Source organism: Stegodyphus dumicola, chromosome 5, assembly GCF_044657685.1.
Source record: "Stegodyphus dumicola isolate Sdum_Otavi_A_Nest chromosome 5, ASM4465768v1".
Lineage (NCBI taxonomy): Eukaryota > Metazoa > Arthropoda > Arachnida > Araneae > Eresidae > Stegodyphus > Stegodyphus dumicola.
In genome coordinates, this window is record NC_140772.1 from 124,016,279 (window position 1) to 124,026,047 (window position 9,769).

Genomic DNA, 9,769 nt, shown 5'->3' on the forward strand with positions numbered 1-9,769 from the left:
AAGACTATCTATCTAAGAGGAGGGATGCCTTCGTGGAGGATATTCTGAAGAAAGCTAGCATATTACACATGAAGAAAACAACGAAAACCAACCATGCAGTCAACTCGTTCGCCTGAGGTTGAACTCAAACCAGGCCGAACTACCAGTATTCAGATTCAGAGGTCTTGACTGTTCAGCATATTGATGAGGCCTTGAACACAATCATGAATCTTTAAACTTATTCAGCTGGATGTGCTGTTAATTCCATATATTCTCCTCTCTTAAAGACTGAAATTCGAATCATAGATCTTTCAGTTTACTAATTGGACCTGCTACTACTTGCACCACCAGGGGACACAAGGCAAAAAAGGGTAAGTCTTTATAAATGTACCAGCACGACGGCATTACATGATATGTTGGACATCTTAACTTCGAAAATTATATGGAATGTATTTCCAAAGGGATATTATGTTCGATTATTTTTTAACTTGTTGATTCTAAGCCAATCATCACCTTTTCAATCCAAAAAAATTTCGTATTATATCTAAATGCTATATAAATCATTTTATCTACATACACTAATTTATGAAATTTAACTTTTACATTAGTCCTATAGCAAGAAATTTCAAAATAGAAAGTGTTCTTCAACTGCAAAGCAGTTGTATGAACAAAATAAGTTTCAGAAACTGTATTTACTTTGATTTAAGGCTTTAAAATTTTCAAAAAAAAACAAAGATTTCAGGAGGCGTCTTGGCATTGAAATAATGGAATATTAATCCTGAATTCTTAAAAAGTCCTCCAACGAAGGCATCCTCCTTTTAGGCAGATAGCCCTAGAATGCTTTACATTAGTCAAATAAGCCAAAGCATACTGTTGCTGTAAAAAAAAAATACAGTCAAAAGTCGTTAATCCGGACTCGTCGGGACTTCGGCGATTCCGGATTATCGATTTTTCCGGATTATAGATCATCAGTTTAAATCGGCGATTCCGGATTATCGATTTTTCCGGATTATAGATCATCAGTTTAAATCGCGTAAGATGGCATGCAGAAATTCTAAAATTAAAAATATGAAACCGTAATTTATGAAATAAAGAACAATTATGATCTAAAGGGTATCAAAATTTACAAAAAAAAAAAAAAAAGGCTTAATATTTATTTGTTTACTTTATTAAACATTTCTTTCAATATAAGTTTCGTTTTATGTGATAATACTTTCTCTTTAATTCTATAAACCGACATAATTTTTTGTTCATTTACAAAGTTCCGCTGTTAAAGTCCCGTTAATTGCTGTGCCGAGAATACCGGCTAAGTTGTCAATCGAAATTTTTTCGTTTTCACTAACCTCTCTGTCACATTCTTCATGTCTTTATCCATTTTTTGCAGCAATTCCACTTTTTGTTTGATGGACATCGAAACATACTTTCGTTTTGTACGATCCTTTGGGAGCTCCAGAATCAAAAATTCTATTTGACATAATTGAAAGTTCAAGTTTACTTTTTTAGTATTGCTCTTACAGTCTGCAAAAAATAATAAGCCGGGTCCAATTCGAAAATTAAGGAACAACGCAATCATCAACATTAACTGAAATAGATAATTAGATAATTTTAGCTTACACCGTCCTTTATACATAAAACGCGCACGTGAAAACGTATTCTGCGCTTGCGCACACGCAAATGCGCAGTCGTAAGAGGTCTTACGCGCACGCGTAAACCCCTATGCGCATGTGTCAACGCGGAGCATGCACAGAAAGTTTTTAGCTTTGAGGTCCGGATTATAGATCATTCCGAATTATGGGTGTCCGAATTAACGACTTTTGACTGTATTGTATTTTTCGACATAATTTTGACTGCAAACGTTCTATTTGTTACTACGGAAAGATTTTATTTTTGTGCTAAATTCTGAATGTTTGAATTTTTATAATACACAGAAACAAAGATAACAGAAAACTAAAAAAATATTCATAATTTACTTGGATATATAAACAAAATAATCATTGTTAAATAGATTTTTAATAAGAATATTTTGGAAAGAATAAATGATTAATGTATACTTTACGTTGTACTTCCTAAAAAGCTTGTTTGTTTTAATTGAAAACGATGAAACATTCTTTAATCATCTGCTTAAGAAGTGGAATGCTTTTGTGAAAGATTCTAAAAGGAAACTTGGCTCATAATTGTATTTCGCACAGAGAAATCGTAAAAAGTTCCTATGTAGCCAGGCTGTACGCCATGATTTGAATCCGTATCGAAGGACCAGATTCTGTGGTCTTATCCAGTGGGCCATCAGAAAAACCCAGTTTCGTAGAAGACTACAAGAATCGAGTCATTAAATAATTTGCTATTACATTGCATCGGCTAAATAATTTGCATGTCACATAGATTTAAAAATTTAACATAGCACGCCAAGTTACATTTTCCTAAATAGATATGGGCTAGCCAATGGTCGAGCAATAATATCGTTGAACACTGGTAGTTCGACCCGGACTCAAGTTCTGGCAAACAGTTTGACTGCATGGATGCTTTGATGATTTTCCTTCTGTGGTTCAATACCAGCCAATTTCCCTTGGGAAGTTCTCCATGAAGGCATACTTTCATTAGTAAGATAACACTTTCTTACTTTGCCGTATTGAAATAAACTAAACCTAAAACTGTCATATATTTTGCCGCCTTTTTAAAGGAAGTTTCACATTCAACATACCTTACAGTAATGAGATAATTTTACTTGTTCGCATATGCCATATTGACATATTTTACCCGTTCAAATATTCAAGAGGATAATTATAACCCTATTTTGACAGATCATAGAATAGACAGAAACGGATAATAGAATATATGGAAATAGATGATAGAAATGGATCTATACGTAGATCTTGTGCAGTTGTTAAATTTTGTTTTAACTGATTGCATATAAATACATTTAGATAACATAACTTTAAGAATATCAAATTTATGTATAGAAATATTGCTTTACATGAACTATAGAATGAATATTACAAAAAGTATTTTTCAGAAAGACAATTTAAGACGGAAATTATTGTGCGATATTCATTTTAAAACAATACTTTCCTCCTTAAAGTTATAAGGTATTTTCTCCCTTGTTTCTGCATGCCTTCGTGGTGTAATGTAGTGCATTCGGAGTATATTCAAGAGGTCCAAGGTTCGAGTCCCGGCTAAGGCTTTGCTAATTTTTTATGTGTCTCCTCCACAAACAACTTATGTTCTACAGTGTTGTCCAAACTAAAAAAAAGGGGGGATGAATGATGATTCTTCACTACCAGGATTTGGCATTTGTGTCTCCTAATCTCCAGTCGGCCTTTAAAAGGCGGAGTATATAAGGTATTTTCTAACTTCTCACTGCATCCTTTTTGGTGTAATGGTAGCACTCTCGGCGCGTATTTGAGAGGTCCAGGTTCGAATCCCGGTGAGGGCATTGCTTATTTTTCGTGTCCTTAGCATCAAAAAAACCTAATCACTCTACGAATTGTCTTTCTGAAAACAATATCTGATTTCATATATAATATTTTACAAAAGGTATTTAAAGAAAATTTAATCAGTTATTCTTTAAATTTTGCTTCAAAAAAAGTGTATTTAATGTGTTTCTCTTCAAGATATGCTATTTAGATTACTTCTTATCTTTCCTGTAAAATATTTACAAACAAATAAAGCTCATATATTTGAGATCGTTTGATGTTCAAACCATATATTTATTTATTTTGAAACATCTTAAAAAATCTGATGCAGACATCACATGACTTTCTTGTGCACCAAATAAATTAAACACATGTTTTGCTAAACTTCATTTAAACCTATTTCGTTTGAAAATAAAATAGGCTCTTCCATTTCAAAATGCCCATTTGGAACTGCCGATTGCAATAAAAAGGGAGGTGCACAGCTAGATGTTATAGCAATCGCATACAGAAACTTTAAACATTTTACGGTTTACCGTTTTTGAGTTATGCAATATACATGAATACATACGTACAGTATAAAATTTCAACATTTTATGGTGAAGTTATGCGACATACATACGTGTAAGCGTCAGGATGGAATTAATCAAAATGGAAATTTCCTTTGAAATATGAAAATCGAAAATTTTCACGATTACAATACTTTACTTATTTCTCACAAGTCAAAACAATGTCATAAATAACTTCTAATAAATTTATGATGCAATCTAAAGAATTATTTAAATCTAATACTTTAATCTGGAATAAACTCAAAATATTTGAAAACTAAATATAAACATAATATTAAAATAATTTGCGAATAATTTGTATTCGAAAAATTAGAACATGAGGGCAAAAATTCTCACAAATTCCCTTTGTATATTAAAAAGTATTTTCTGAGAAAATAACTGTAAAGAATGCAAGATAAATTTGTCACCATCATCGAAGCAATTCCTTTAAGAAACTGGAAATTTAAAGCATTTTGCTTAGTTTCTATTACTGATGCATATTTACTAACTTTCTTATTTGGCACATATCTTGATTAAGGTACGAGCAATATACAGCATATGTGTTAGTATGCAAACTATAACGTAGCCAAATAGGAGATAAAATAACATTTTAGCAACCAATCCTGTGACGAAGATACCATGGGGAAAAAAACTAATTTCACTCGCTAAATCAACGGAGGAGAGAATTAGCTTAATTATATCCACATGGTAAGGGGGGGGGCCGCTTTTGAAGTAGCTTGAGTCAAAACACTTGCTGTTTTTGCGACAGACCAGATGAGTAAACACGATTATTTTTCATGCCGTTTCCTGAAAAAGCCGCAACACTTGGGGGGTTAAGGAAAAATTTTCACAGATTTTATGTATCTTGGCTTTTGAGATTTTCTATGAATTGTGAAAATCTTAAAGATACTCACTATCATGCACATTGGACCACACAAGAACTGTGATTTGGTGCATCTGTGATCTTAAAAATTTAATGTCTGGTTTGCATTATCTTATTGAACAGCTCAACTTCATTGGCATTAATTTTTCTTTGGACTGACAGGATATATCAGCCCAATATTATTTTATCCCCCCATTTCTTGATATCTGATTTGGTAACTGTTTCTAAGATTCCAGCAATTTTTCCTGAAGAAATACTGTTCTGCTTCTTTAACCTATTCAGAGCACAAAAAGGAAGTCTTTCCAAATTATTTGGCAAATTCGTTATCCTTTAATAGAAGCATTAATCCAAATACTATAGCTTTGAATGGTGAATCATTTCACATAGCTGCCAACATTCCTGGTTTCACCAGAAATTCCAGGTTTTTCATTACATTTCCTTCTAAATCACTAACTGTCTTACTTTATAATTTTCTCTTTTTATTTCACCACTACCAACATGGCTTTTCATCCATCAAAGTAGAGAACAAACATGAATATTGACTGATCTGACCACATTAGGCTAAGAAAGTTCTCTTAAAAAATATCGAATGCATCTAAATGCTCAAGTTGAGGTGAACGAATTATAAAACCTAACCAGTAAAATGTAAAGATATTTGCTATTTGTTGCATTCAACCATACATGCCATAGTATTTTTAATTTGCATTTGTTAACTAATTAACATTATAATTTGGCATAAGTGATTAATTTTATTTTTATCTTGTTAAAAGCTTTTGTTCTGTACTAAGGGTTTTGTCAGTGTAAAAGTTAAGGAAAATCATAAAATGAAATAAAATTTAAAACATCTGATTAAGTATTAATATATTTTACATCAGATTCATATAATAGAGTGAATTTAAATCAGTCTCGCTTTCTTTTGAAATCATGTTTCCATGCAGTATGAAAATCTCCCAGTTTTTCAAATTTTTAAAGTTGGCAGCTATTATTTCAGCAATGCTTTTCAACATCCTTATATTCAGCCTTTCTCACCTTTTTCTGTGTATCTCTCTCTCTCTCTTTTTTTTTTTTTTTTTTTTGTTTTGTTTTGTCTTATAGATTATTTTCAGCTTTCCCACATGGTATGAACTGTAGATTGTTATAAGCTGTGTTCTCCTTGGATATCAATTTGGATATATCCATTCTGTATTTTTTGAATAATACTTACCTTATCAATACAAAATGCCATATGTTTAAAAATCAGCATATTGAGTGAATTTTTTATGGAGAAAAGAATACAGTAGAGAATGAAGAGAGTTAGATAAAAGATTATATGATGTTTCACCCTTGTGCAAAATATGTAAAATGAAAATAATTTTATACCAAAGGTGACCAGTGAGAAAATTTTCATTATGCCCAAAATAAATGTGCTTGCAAGATGCAGTACTCATGTAAAGAATATTCTGAATCTTGCAGCTACTTAGTTTCGCTTTCCTTGAGTAACAGAAATTTCAAAATTTCCATTATCTTGTTCATGCTTAATCACAGAAGCAATTTTAGGTGCTTCTGTGACACAATTTTTCTGCTTTGGCACACAATATGAAACGGATAATCAGTGTAGATTGTTTTGGGGTTACGATATAAGGAGGAAACTAGTTCTCCAGTACAGATGATGGGGGATTTGACATTGATAGCTGATTGGTTGTTGAAAATTCACAACTTCAAATTTTTTGCTAAAGAAAGGGGGGAAAGGAAAAATTCATACATACTAAGTTTAAAACAAAATAAGAACAAAAATTAATGCAAAACAAAATATCACATGAAAACAAATTTGAATGTAATATAACTGTAAAGGAAGACAGCTACATAACTCATTTGATGTTTTCTCAATGTTTAAAAATATAATTGGTTGCTGTTCTCTATAATTTGCTGTGACAAGGGAGGAAAAGAGGTGACTACATGTAATGGGTATGGAATCAAGCAATATAAACTTACTTTCCATTTTGTTCAGTAATAACCTTAAACTTTCTAAATATTTTTCTTTTATCAGTATTAATTATAATACTTCATTGTTTTCTGTCATTAGTTTTTTTTTTTGGCGGGGGAGGGCATACCCGGAGGTTGAGAACTACTGGTGTAGAACACAGAGAAATGTGAAGATTAAAGAACAGTTATGTAAAGGTATTTTATATCATCGTAATAGCCTAAGTGAGGATGACTTTAAGGACTATTGATTTTTCTAATTGAAAGTTGCAGAAATTATGGAGACAAATTCAGTTGAAGATATTCACAAATTTTGTTTATATATGATTTCTATGCATTTGAATGTTCGCTGCAGCCACCTAAAATAACTTTAAATATGTGGTAAAACTGGATGAAACCAAAAAGTTCATTAATTATAAACCGGGTCTGCTATAGCGGTTTTTTTCTTTTATTATTATTATTATCATTATTATTTTGCAGGATTTCAAATAGTAATATATATATTAACCATAAATGAAAGAAAAGTTTATTTGCTTGATAAATAAATAAAATTGATTAAAATTTTACTTCACTTTTTATCAAAATGCTTTATTAGGAAGAACTCTATCAAAGCAAGTAAAGTTATTTTTTGACTTTATCTTATTTTGTGCCAGTTTTGATATATTTTCATTCTGAATAAGGTTATCTTATACTTTAATATATTATATTTAAAAAGAAATTTGATGAGTCTCACCCGTCTCTAATCTTACCTTCTTAAAATGTGCTTGTAATGAATGACACTGAACTTTAATCCGCTTATCATATTGATTACACTTTGATTCAAAAGTCTTTCATTTGGAGTGTAGCACTGTATAACTATGATCTCAATGTGCTCTGTGATCATGACCAGAAAATGAGAATCTGATTTGTTGTTGATGCTTTGAAATGAAACTACGTACATTGCAATGAAGAAATCAAATTTCCCAAGATCAGAGAAGCCAAATGCAGTCAGGAGTGTTAAATCATGTCCCTTATTTCCTTTTTTTTTTGGGGGGGGAGTGTATCAAGGTTCATTACCTTAGATTAGACTATTAGTCTTGTATTTTGTAGCAGTATTTGAAGTTTATGGTGAATGTTCATCACAAAATGCCTTAGCAGTGAAATTAGGTATTTCATCGTCGTAAAGCATACCAGGCTACAGTATCTTGAATAAGCAACAGTTTTGAGTGGAAATGAAACTCGGGTTTCCCCATTCCACCTTTTCTTATTTGTTAAATTTTGAGTCTGCATCCTTAGGCTGAAATCCAAATTGTAGCATTTTGATACAGTGCTATATTCATGCCAAATAACGAAAGAGACAGGGTATACTTTTGTTAAAGACTTTCCAAGAGTATTTTATTCATTATCCAGTCACTAGGATTGATGTTTAAATGTAGAAGGGAACTCTATTAATGCCTTAATATAGTCCATTATAGGATGACATTGTTATGGAAGATACTGTTTTGAGTAAATTATTATGGGAATAATTTTAGTCTGTTCTTAAGTACAGTCCAGTATCACAAAACATAATTTTTAAAAAAATGAGAGAATATTCAAAGCAGCCACCACGCCAGTGTTAGAAATTTTATAATCATCAAAATATTTACATAAACTACATTTTCATAGTTCTTTATTGCAGACTATCTTTTAATGGAGGTGGAAGATTCAGCTGTCGTTGACATTCCATGTATATCTGCCCCCTCCATCTTTTTTTTTTTTTTTTTTTTTTTTTTTTTTTGGTGTGTGTGTGTTTTTTCCGCAGCAGGTTTATCGGGTTTCATAAATCTATGTAAAATGGTTTGTTTTCCCCCCTTTTCTTTAGAATGGTTTTAAAGTAACATTGTTGAATACATCAGCCAGTCTGTGTCTATTCATATAAATATATTTTCTTGATTGTGTTAGTAATTTCCTCTCAAAGATTATCATCCTAATTAAGCAATAAAAGGTTTCAGCATATTTCAAAGAGAAAGAGTTTGAAATAAATAACAGTAAACCTTGGGAATGACTTATTCTCTGTGAATTAAATTTTGAAAGCTAGTCCTCTTACCAAAAATTTTAGATAAACAAATAAATAAAATAAAAAGATTAAAAAAATAAAACCCTAGTTATGATTCAGATACTTCACCAAAGTATATATCATTTTTTCGGGTAAAAATAAAAATCTTTATAAATGAATTTTTGAACCACTGCCTGAAATTCTTTAAACAATTTTTAGTATTCTTAAATTATTTTTAATGTATTGTGAACTGATGTAAAATGAAAGTTACATTAATTTATATGAATGTAATTCATCTCACATTACTGATTATTTAAAATATAGAAAACATACTATTTTCTATATTTTAAATAGTCAGCAAACATGAAGAATGTGTTGCATATAAGCTACATGTTTGTATGTATGCTTAAACATATATACCAAGAAAAAGAGGGGACAGTTCTGTATTTCCTGTTCTCCTGGAGCGATTGACAACATTCAGCTTGCATTTTTCATATCTCCAAGTATTGTCAGAAATCTAAGTACCAGAATAATAATCAAAAAGTTTGGGAAAGTAGCACATGTCATTAGAGATCACATGATTTTTGTGTCGTCATATTTATGTATATTCACATGATCTGTGATGTCATCACAAATTCGGTCTCCATTGGTTCACTAAGTTCCAGACTAATTCATTTCTCATTAATTTTAATTACATAGCTTAGTTTGATGAGAATCTTAAAACCAATGCAAAACAAAATCTGCTAATTGCCCATTTTTATTAATTTTTAGTTAATTTAGGCTTTTATTTTTAAATTAATTTGTTCATATTCATTATTAGGTGCTTTCTCACATTTGGATTGTGAGCACTTTTGTAATTAGCAGATTTTTCTAATTCATAATTTTTTGCTTTATTTTAACTGTTAATACTCTTTAGTCCTCCCCCCTCCCTGGTTGACTTATTTAACATTATCAGATTATGATTATTAATAAAATCCAT